The sequence below is a fragment of the Macrotis lagotis genome, chromosome 3 (genome assembly GCF_037893015.1).
Source record: "Macrotis lagotis isolate mMagLag1 chromosome 3, bilby.v1.9.chrom.fasta, whole genome shotgun sequence".
NCBI classification, from domain to species: domain Eukaryota; kingdom Metazoa; phylum Chordata; class Mammalia; order Peramelemorphia; family Peramelidae; genus Macrotis; species Macrotis lagotis.
In genome coordinates, this window is record NC_133660.1 from 301818633 (window position 1) to 301830886 (window position 12254).

The following is a 12254-nucleotide window of genomic DNA, read 5'->3' on the forward strand; positions in this document are numbered from 1 at the left end:
CTGTTTACCAGTTACTTAAATCTGATTTTATATGTGTCAGAAGTGTATTGTAATGGTCTGAGGTTCCTTTTTTTTTTAGTGTTTTTGCTAGGCAATAAGGTTGAGTGGCTTGCCCAAGGCCACACAGCTTGTTAATTATTAAGTGTCTGAGGTCGGATTTGAACTCAGGTACTCCTGACTCCAGGGCTGATGCTCTATTTGCTGCCCCAGCAAGCTGTCACTCTGAGGTTACTTTGAATGCGATTTCTCTTTCTAGCCCTTTGTGTTGTATCTTGGTAGTCATTTATAGAAATGTTGAGTTTTTATGAAAGTTTGCTAAAATTCAAAATTATTTCTAGTAGATTTTTAGATGATTTTTTGGGAGGATTCTCAAGGTAGACCATCATGTCGCCTACAAGAGTGAGAGTTTTGTGTCTTACTTCCCAAATCTATTTCCTTTGATTTCTTTTTGCTCTCTTATTGCTGAAGCTAACTTTTCTACTACCATATTGAATAGTAGTGATGATAATGGGCACCCTTGTTTCGCCCCTGATCTTATTGGGAATGCCTCTAGCCTATCCCCATTGCATATAATGATTTTTGATGGTTTCACATATATACTGCTTATTGTTCTAAGGAACAATCCATTTATTCCTACACTCTCTAGTGCTTTTAGTAGGAGTGCGTGCTATTTTTTGGCAAAAGCTTTTTCAGAGGCGCTAGGTGGTGCAGCGGATAGAGCATCAGCCCTGGATTCAGGAGTACCTGAGTTCAAATCCGACCTCAGACACTTAATAATCCGTTAGCTGTGTGGCCTTGGGCAAACCACTTAGCCACATTGCCTTGCAAAAAAAATAAAAAAGCTTTTGCAGCATCTATTGATATAATCATATGATTTCGGTTTTTTTTTTTTTTTTAACATTTCATTTACTGACCGCCTGCTCCCCCGGCGGGGCATGCCGAGGCCGGCGCCCCGCTGCTGCCCAGCCGCCGCCGCAGGCCCCAGAGCGGGGGAGAAGGCCGAGCCGGGTGCCCCGTCGAGGATGCGAGGCGCGCGGGCCTGAAGGATGCAGGGGGTTCGGTACAGGTGGACCAGTTACCTCACAGGTTGGCAGCCTCGCTGGCTTGTTTTAGACAATGGGATTTTATCCTATTATAATTCACAGGATGATGTGTGCAAAGGGAGCAAAGGAAGCATAAAGATGGAAGTCTATGAAATTAAAGTCCACCCGGCTGACCATACACGCATGGGATTATTCATTCCAGGGGAGCAGCACTTCCACTTGGAACCTGTGAATGCCGCTGAGAGGCAGAGGTGGCTAGTTGCTCTGGGCAGTGCGAAAGCTTGTTTGAAGGACACTCGAGCGAAAAAGGATAAAGAAGTACGTGAAACCAATGAATCACTGAAAACCAAAATGTCTGAACTTCGCCTCTACTGTGACCTCTTAAAGCAGCAAGTTCATACCATACAAGAATTCGTCCATCATGATGACATTCATCCCCCAGTGTAGAGAATATGAACGAAGCTTCATCTCTGCTTAGTGCCACATGTAATGCATTCATCAGAATGTGTGAAGATAGAAAATGCCAAGTTTAAACCAGAGATGTTTCAATTGCCTCATCCAGATATTTTAGTGTCTCCTGTATCACCTTCACCTGTTCAAGTGATGAACCGTTCCATCAGTCAACTTGGTTCTTACAGCTCAGATAGGAGTAGTCACACTGTGAAAGAACCAGGACCTTCACTTCACAGAATCTCCCAACGGGGTAGAAGAACCAACTCAGATACAGATTACAACGATATTCCCCCTGAAGACACAGATAGACCTGTTCACTGTTCTAGAAATATTCTCAATGGAGATTTGGCATCAGCAACCATTCTGAAGAAAGCATAACTGTGTCCAAAAAAACGATCTGAATTGGAAGAAGTTCTTCCATCCTTCTCGTCCTGAGGAAACTGAAGTGTACAACTTTTTCTAAGTATTGCTATGCAAAAGCTGCTGTGATTATATTTTTCTTATAGGGAGTAGTTTTTTCCCTTTACTTAGAAGGATTTCTCTGCACTTTATAGAATAATGTTTTAAAAAACCCAACAACAACAAAAAACCTTTGAAGTGTATTTTATTTTTATATAGTTTATTTGCAAGAGTATTTTCCTAACAACTTCACAATATGAATGTGCATCTCTTTCTTTGAACAAATGATGGTTTAACATTTAGGCATTAATGAGGATAAATGTAGATATATTTTTTAAAAAGTGTGAAGGGTTGACAGCATTGTCAGTTTGTATTGTTGTTTATAAACATGGAATCTTTTGCACAGGTGTCTTTCTGACACAGGTGTGAAATATAAGATTGTGCCCTGGACCAATTGGTCACTTACCCCTGTTAAAAATGGGTTACCACACCAGTGGACAGTGATCACATTGTCTGCCTTGACAAAAAGGAATACCTGATAATTTCTTAATATATCTTTAGCCTAAAAGACGTGACATATCAAGTATTTTTTTATAAAATCAGACTGTGTTGTCCTTCAGATGTGGGGATGGCGCTGCTCAATTGTTAATAAGAAACTGTTGATATGAAATATTTAATTTTCATTTATTTATTACTTTCTACTGCATCAAAAAGAGAATAGCATTCGGATTTGTGACCAACCAAATTTAAGATGTGCATTTGTTGTTATTTGCATTGTGCCAGAAAAAGAAGTTAATGGTGCAGTGAATTTGTTCATTTTAAAACAGAAATAAAATTCTTTTTCATGAAATAAAAAAAAAAAAGATTTCATTTATTTTGAGTTTTACAATTTTTCCCCTAATCTTACTTCCCTCCCCCCACCGCCATAGAATGTAATTTGCCGGTCTTTACATTGTTTCCATGGTATACATTGATCCAAATTGAGTGTGATGAGAGAGAAATCATATTCTTAAGGAAGAAACAAAAAGGAAAAGAGATGGCAAGATCAGATAATAAGATATCATTTATTATTCTAAATTAAAGGTAATAGTCCTTGGTCTTTATTCAAACTTCCCAGTTCTTTCTCTGGATACAGATGGTATTCTCCATCACAGAAAGCCCCAAATTGTCCCTGATTGTTGCACTGATGAAATGAGCAAGTCCATCAAGGTTGATCATCACCTCCATGTTCCTGTTAGGGTGTGCAATGTTTTTCTGGTTCTGTTCATCTCGCTCAGCATCAGTTCATGCAAATCCTGCTAGGCTTCCCCGAATTCCTTCCCTTCCTAGTTTCTAATAGAACAATAGTATTCCATGACATATATATATGCCACAGTTTGCTAAGCCATTCCCCAATTAAAAGATATTTACTTGATTTCCAATTCTTTGCCACCAAAAACAGGGCTGCTATAAATATTTATGTACAAGTGATGTTTTTACCCTTTTTCATAATCTCTTCAGGGCATAGACCCAGTAGTAATGTTGCTGGATCAAAGGGTATGCACATTTTTGTTGCCCTTTGGGCATAATGCTAAAATGCTCTCCAGAAAAGTTGGATGCGTTCACAGCTCCACCAACAATGCATGTGTCCCAGATTTCCCACAACCCTTCCAAAACTGATCATTGTCCTTTCTGTTCATATTGTCCAGTCTGAGAGGTTTGAGGTGGTACCTCAGAGAATGTTTGATTTGCATTTTTCTAATAAGTAATTATTTAGAGCAATTTCTCATATGACTAATAATTATATGATTTCTGATAAGTTTGATATTGATATAATTAATTTTTTACTGTTTTCCTACTATTGAACCACCTCTGCATTGCTGGGATAACCTTCCTCATCTTTTTTAAAGATTTTTTTTGCTTTTGCTTTGTCTGAGAACAGAATTGCTAGGCCTGTTTTTTAACTTCATCTACAGCTTTTCATTTTTATTGTGTGTATCTCTCTGCTTCAATTATGCTACTAAAGAACGTATAGTAGGATTCTGTTTATTTTTAATCCATTCTCTTATCCATTTTTATTTTATTGGAGAGTTCATTCCATTCACATTGACAATTAAAATTACTATTCTGTATTGCTCTCTAATCTTTTTTCTCAGTTTGTACTTTTGGTTCTCTTTTCATCCTATTCCTATTCCTCAGACTTTTATTTCTGACCTTCCTCAATCTGCCCTTCCTTCTATTGGTTCATCATTTTTTCATTCCTTTCATTTTTACTGTCCTTTTATTTTTTCCTTTGCAATATAATTTTTAATATATTGATTTTTTTATTTCATACAATGAAAATCAGTTTATGCCCATACCCTATTTTTTAAGTATATCCCCTCTAATAGTGATACATTTCTTAATTTTCATATTTGAAGACTAATTTTGCAATCAGTTATGATCATTTCATTAGAAAATTTGATAATTCCTTATTTCAATGAACATTCATATTTTCCCACAAAAAACTATGCTTAATGTTGCTGCTTAGATGACCCTTGGTTGTAATTCAAGATCTTTTGCCCTCTGGAATATCATACACCAGACTCTTCATTCCATTAAAGTTTATACTGTGCAGTCCTGAATAATCCTGACTGAAGCTTCTACATTTTTGAATTCTTCCTATTTGATTGTGTGCAATATTTTCTACTTTATCTGATAATTTTGGAATTCGACTAGAAAATTCCTTGGCATTTTAATTTTGTAATGACTTTCTGGAGATGATCTGAATTCTCTGAATGATTATTTTTTTTTAAACCCACTGGTATTCAGATATCAGGGCAGTTTTCTTTTTTTTTCCTTGAGAATAACATGCAAGATCTTTTTTCAGTCATGGCTTTCCGGTATTTCAATAATTATTAAATTATCTCCTCTGCATCTATTTTCCATGCCATTTGTTTTTCCAATGGAGTATTTTTATACTCTTTTATTTTTATTTTTTCCATTTTTGAGTGATTCCTGATGTCTCAGGGAGTCGTTACCTTCAACTTTCCCAATTTTCATTTTCCATTCATTATTTTCTTCATTTGTTTTATCCATTTCCTCTTCCACTTGGTCAATTATGTTTTTAACGGAGAGGAGTTCTTTTCTTTTTCCATCTGCCTAATTATACTTTGGTAGCAGATTTTTTTCACAATTGTGCAACTATATTTTTAAAGAGATGCTTTTTTGGTATAATTGTCTAATTTTATTTTTAAAAGAATTGTTTTCTTTAGTCAATTATTGTGCTTTCTTTTGCAAGATGTTGAATTTCTTTTCCATTTCTTTTGCTAAATTTTCTACTGCATTTTTAAAATCCTTTTTGAATGGGGCAGCTAGGCGGCGTAGTGGATAAAGCACTGGCCCTGGAGTCAGGAGAAGCTGAGTTCAAATCCAGCCTCAGATACTTAATAATTGCCTAGCTTTGTGGCCTTGGGCAAGCCACTTAACTCTGTTCACCTTGCAAAAACCTAAAAAATAATAATAATTAACTACCCAGCTGTGTGGCCTTGGGCAAGCCACTTAACCCCATTAGCCTTGCAAAAAAAAAAAAAAACCCTAAAAATATCCTTTCTGAGTTTTTCCAAGATATCTTTTTTATGTTGGAGACAAATTCATATTCCCCTCTGAAGTTTCAAACATATATTATTTTTTCTGCTGTCCTTTTCTAAGATGGCATTGTAGGGGCAGCTAGGTGGCACCGTGAAAAGAGCTGTGGCCCTGGAGTCAGGAGAACCTGAGTTCAAATCCAGCCTCAGATACTTCATAATTGCCTAGCTGTGGGACCTTGGGCAAGTCACTTAACCTCATTGCCATGATTGAATGAATGAATGAATGAATGAATTATCAAATAAATAATCTAAGATGATTGTGATCTCTTTGTGATATAGACCTAGTAGTGGTATTGCTGAATTAAAGGATAAGTACAGTTTGGTTGACTTTTGGAAATAATTCCAAATTACCCTCCAGAAAGTTTGGATGCGTTCACAACTTCATCAACAATGGATTAGTGTCCCAGTTTTCCCACACCCCCTCAACATTGATCATTTCCCTTTTTAATCATATCATCAAATCTGATAGCTGTGAGATGATACCTCAGAAGTATTTTTTTCCATTTCCCTAATCAATAGGACAGAATAGTTTTTTTTTTAAATTACTAGAAATAACTTTAATTTCTTCAGCTGAGAAATTCTTTTCAATATTTTTTGATCATTTATCAATTGGCGGAATGACTTTTTTTCTTATAAATTTAACTCAATTCTCTATATATTTTAGAAATGTCAGAAACACTAGCTGAAAAAATTGTTTCTCAATTTACTGAATTCCTTTTAATCTTTGTTACATTGGTGTTATTTATACAAGAACTTTTCAATTTAATGCTATCAAAATTATCCATTTGGTCTTTTATATGTTCTCTATCTCTTTGGTGATAAACTTCTACCCTTTCTATTGATCTGGTAGATAAATTATTCCTAATTCTCCTAATTGGCTTAGGATATCACCTTTTTATATATCTAAATCCAATACCCGTTTCAAACTCAGCTTAGTATGGGGTATGAGATTTGCTCTATTTCTGTTTTCTGCCCTACTATCTTTCAAGTTTTCCAGTAGTTTTAATAGAAGAGTGAGGTCTGATCCCAGAAACTGGAATCTTTTGGGTTTATCAAGGAGCAGATTACTTTAACCATTTATTACTGCTTATTTTGCACCTCATCTATTCCATCGATCCACTACTCTATTTCTTAGCTAGTACAAAACAGTTTTGATGACTGCTGCTTTTTAATAAAATTTTAGATGTGGCATGGCCAGGCCTCTTCCCTTTGGATTTATTTTTTCATTAATTCCCTTGATATTCTTGATCTTTTGTTCCTCTATGTGAATATGCATTTATATACTATTTTTAATATCTCAATAAAATAAATTTTTGGAAAATTTATTTGGTATGGCACTGAATAAGTAAGTTAATTTAATTAGAATTGTCATTTTATTATGTTACTTTGGTCTACCCATGAGGAATTGAGACTTACCCAGGTTTTTAGATCTCATTGTATTTATGTGATTCATGTTTTATAATTGTTTTAATATAGTTTCTGAGTTTGCCTAGACTCCCAGGTATTTTATGTTGTCTACCATTACCTTGAGTAGAATTTCTCCTTCTATCTCATGCCACTATTTCTCCTTAGTCATATTTAAAAATGCTGAAGATTTATGGGGGTTTATTTTATATTCTACAACTTGGCTAAAATTCCAAATTGTAACAAGTAGTTTTTTTCATGATTTTCTAGTATTCTCTAAGTATACCATCATACCATCTGCAAAGAGTGATAGTTTTGCTTCCTCATTGCCAATTCCATTGCCTTCAATTTCTTTTTTTCTCTTCTTAATGCTGAGGCTAAAAGTTCTAATACAATTTTGATTAATAGTGGTGATAATACTCACCTTTGCTTCACCCCTGATCTTATTGGGAATGCTTCTAGCTTGACCCCATTATATATAGATGATGTTGATGACATTCGATAGATACTGTTTATTGTTTTATGGAATATTCCCACTATTCTTAAACTTCTCATGTTTTTAATAGCAGTGGTTGCTGCATATTATCAAAAGCTTTAAAATATATTATAATTTAAAATTTAAAATCAATATACTTTATAAGGACCTCTACTATAAACTGGATATCATTACAAATATGTGAAGTTCTAATACACACCCCAATCATGAACAGTGATAGAATTGCAAGAGCTACAGATATAAATATTGCATTATCATTCTCTAACAGCTTTCTTTCTTCTATATGTAAAATGCTTCTTGATAGATGAGAATGGAGAAGAACAGAACAGAACAAAAATAACAGATTTTATGTGTTTGACTTTTGACTTCTTAAACAAACGTTAGTATCTGGCCAATTCATTGAGTAAGAATATGTTTTTAAATAAAATATTAGCCAAGTGATTACAGCAAGTTATCACTATGATAATATATTATGATCAAATAGGATTTATAGTGTAATGCATGGTTGGTTCAATATTAGGGAAACTATCAACATAATTGACTATAGCAATAGTAAACATATAAATCATATGATTATTTGAATAGATGTTTAAATGTGAATTGTATAACATTTTATAAATATTCATTCATTTCATTTACATTGCCAGATTTATTAACATACAGTTGGACTGTTCAGTAACTTTCTGTTTTTGTTTGTTTGTTTGTTTGGGTTTTTGGAAGGCAAATGGGGTTAAGTGCCTTGCCCAAGGCCACACAGTTAGGTAACGATTAAGTGTCTGAGACTGGATTTGAACCCAGGTACTCCTGACTCCAAGGCCAGTGCTTTATCCACTACACCACCTATCCGTCCGTATGTTCAGTAACTTTCATCAGTGTTCTGGAGGTCTTATCTTCTACCTTCATGCTGGAAAATTAGATGAATCTCTTCAAAGTAAGAAAACAACAGAGTGCTATAACAACAGGACTCCTTATATTCATATATTCAGTGATAGCAGATAAAGAATAGAGGTGAATTTTACATGTTCACAGGCCTAAAACTATAAGCTAAGATCACATTAGTCATTTAAAAAACTGATCATTTAATATCAAATTCAGTCTTTCAGTTCAACAAATATGTATTGCAAGGTACTTCAATTTTCTTGGCATTGAGAATGCAGAAAGAAAAGTCTTTTAAAGGTCACATCTCTGCTATTTGCTTAATAAGTACTGTAAAGGTCTTTTACTCAAACTGCTAAAAAAATCTCAAAACTTAAAAAGACATTAAAAATGAGTGTAACAAAACTTCAAAAAAAAGACAATACAAACTTTGATTCTCACCTGTGCCTTCATTATTTAATGTATCTCCTTCATAGAAGACTGAAGATTAAATGTTCAATGGTAAAAAATATGAGTATTGCATTCAATTTTAGTGACAAGTTCTGCCATAGCTATTTACAACATAATAATGCTTTGAGAACTGTAAACATGTGTATTTGAAAACGGAATAAATCAAAGGCTTTAATTATTAAAAATTTATTGAGACCATCATTTGAAAATATTAATTTCATATTATATCATTATGTAAAGCTTATTGTAATATATTTAGCTTATTCAAAAGCAATTTCAATTTCAAATAAATCAAAAAAAGACGATAATGAAATTACTGCAGTGAAATGTGATTCCAACAGGTCCTGGGAAGGATTTATCATTTCTAAATATTTCTAATTAAAATAATCATTGGCACAAATCTTTGACAGAATAACTGAAAGGTATAAAAACATTCATGAATTTGAAGTCATAATAATCTTTTTAATTGCAAAGATTATTATTAATAACATAAAATTTAGTGTAGTTATACTAAGAATTATATAAAACAATTTATTTAATATATCTAGGTAAATACAGAAAGTAACTATAATTAAGATAATTTATTTATCTTTCTTCTATAAGGAGGATGTTTCTGAATAAAACCACAATGACTTTTTTGAAATGTTGCTTTTAGAGTCACTAGTAAAAGGAAACTATTCAATAAGAAACTGACTAATTAAATTATGTTTGAATTAACAGGGTTATTATTCTATAGCAAAAGATGTTAGAACTAGGCTTCACAGGTATAACATTTTTATAATTAAATCATAGAATATTATTTTCATAAGAGAATATTATGCCTGACCAGTGATCAGAATTCATTGCCATTACTTTTGTACTTACAATAAGATATTTCTAATAATGAAAGATAGCTTATTTTTATTTTTTATTAGAGAAAGAAATTATCATTTACTGTAATATATATGTATATAAATACATATATATATATATATATATACTTAACATGTAGAATTTTCTTTAAATTCAAGGATGTCAAGGTTGAATTGTCTTGATTTCTAACTCTGATTTGAGTTACAGATTCAGCAAATGTATAAATGATCTAATTTAAATTTCCTATATAAGAAGAAAAACTAACAGTAGCTATAAATGATGACCATGTAAGGTGTCTAATATTCTTAGTCAGTTGAGGTGCTCCATATTTGGAGAATACTCTTTTATTTCATCTTCTTTTTTGTAATCTATCCACAAGGAACCTTGCTGAGGTGGATAGAGTATGCAAATTGGAATCACAAAGAAGTGCATCCCTACCCTACTTCAGAGACTTATTAGCTAGTTTACCCTGGGGAAGTCACTAGTTTTCTTTTAGCCTTGGTTGCATCATTTAAAAAAAAAGATTCTCACATGTTTGTTAGGAAGAATGAATGAAATAATTTATTTTAATCATCTTCAAAATTTAAATTAAATTTAAATAATTGATGCTGCTGCTGATGGTGATTCCAAAAGATCTTTTGTTTAGCAAAGAGAGAAGGAAATAGCATGCATATATTAAAAGTGCAAGGGTAAAGATAATCTATGGATATATACATATACTGAATAAAGGGACGAATATCTGGACAAACTGAAAAACAATTGGGAAGAAAGGAATCTGGAGGAAATTCTCCATATGAAGAAATACTTTTATCATTTCATAAAGGAACATATTACTTATATCATTCCTCCCCCCTATGAAATAAGGCCATATTTTCAAGAATAATGATAAACAAAGAAAAACACTGGATCTTATTCAACAAACATTTAATGGAGTCTCACAGATATTCTCCTTTTCTTTTCCATGCATGATTCATCCCCAAGGATCTTTCAGAATCTTAGAAATTGGCCATGCAGAGAAAAACTTGCATAAATTTATCATGTTCTAAGGACTATAAGGTTTTATGTCAAATTCTGTCTCAATGACATCTTGTAAAATACTGATTTCTCTAATATTTAAATTATATTGAGTCTAAAGAAGTTTCCATTTAGAAAACATTTAAATTCTGCTTTCATACTGAAGATAAAGGAAGATTCTCCACAATCAAAATTAAATAAGGACAATAAACACTGAGATCATAGTCATATTATTTGAAATGAAAGTTGAGATATATTAGAAAAGAAAAAAAACATGACATTTTACATATTAAACAGGAATGATCATTTCTACCATATCACACATATGTCATTTTTCCTCCCCTATTTATACCTGCTTAAGTAAAGCAGTTCTCTAAGTTTAAGAACATATTATATGAAGTATTTATTTATATGAGCTTAACATGTTTAAAATAGGAAATAATAAGAATTACTTTGAGGTAGTCTTTAAAAGTTCTATTATTACAAGCTTCAGAATGAACTCTCCAAATTGTTACCTCCATTGTCTAATTATGAAATGAAATATACACTTTCATCTTTTTAAAGTTTCTTAAGAAAAAGTGATGCATTCCTTTTGTGCCATGGCAATAAGTGCGGATTCATCAATCTGTTTTCAAAATGTACTTCTGCAATGGGTATAAATAAAAAGTAAAAAGAGCATTTTTAAGTCTAACAAAGAGTAGATGGAGTTCTTATCAATGTCCAGGAATTCAAGGAATGACCTCTCATTCTCCAAGACTTAGGCACTGAATAAATTATCTATACAATCAAATTCCAATCAGATCCAAGGTGCATCATCAATTAAGCCTGATCTGTTTTCAAGTCAGTCCTTGGCTGAAGTTTGATGCAATAAATGTTTCGTTGTTGTTGTTGTAGATGAATTTTTTCTCTTTTCCTTTAGTTAGAAATTACTTCGCATATTTGATCGGCCCTGAGGTAACTCAAATATTTCTGCGGATCAAAGAAAATGATTTTGGAATGTCCAAGTTCTTTATTCATGTTTCCTCTATCAAAACATTCATTTCCAAATATTCTCATTTCAAAATACATAAAAATGTTGTAAGCAAAGTAAAGGGTTTGAAATAGTTGAATGTAAGGTAAAAAGTAATTAAAAGAGGGAAAGACCTAGAATAGAGAAAGTTTGGGAAATGTTTCCGGTAGAAGAGAGGATTTCAGTTAGGACTTAAATGAAGCCAGGAAAGCCAGTAGGCAGAGATGAGGTGGAGAACATTCTAAATATGTGGAAAACCAGAGAAAGTGACTGAAATCAGAAGATGGGGCAGCTTGTAGATGGAATATCCAAGCTAGTGTGACTTGATCAAAGACAAGATGAAGGCAAATGAGGAATAAGAGAACTAGAAAAGTAGGAAGAGACTTCATATATATGCCTATACATCATAAATTTGATGTAAAACTATAAAATTGAAAATTCCTTGTCAATATTTGTGCTTGTTGAAAAATAAAAGTTTTATTTAAAAGAATTTAATGTGTTTTAGTTTTTTTTTTTTTTATTTTTGCAAGGCAAATGGCGTTAAGTGGCTTGCTCAAGGCCACACAGCTAGGTAATTATTAAGTGTCTAAGACTGGATTTGAACTCAAGTACTCCTGACTCCAGGGCCAGTGCTCTATCCACTGCACCAC

The 12254-nt window shown here is 33.0% G+C and overlaps 1 pseudogene; it reads left to right on the top strand.

Moving 5' to 3' along the window:
- Positions 1 to 1046: 1046 nt before the first annotated feature.
- On the top strand, positions 1047 to 1931 carry LOC141517006 (pleckstrin homology domain-containing family A member 3 pseudogene; annotated as a pseudogene).
- Positions 1932 to 12254: the final 10323 nt, after the last annotated feature.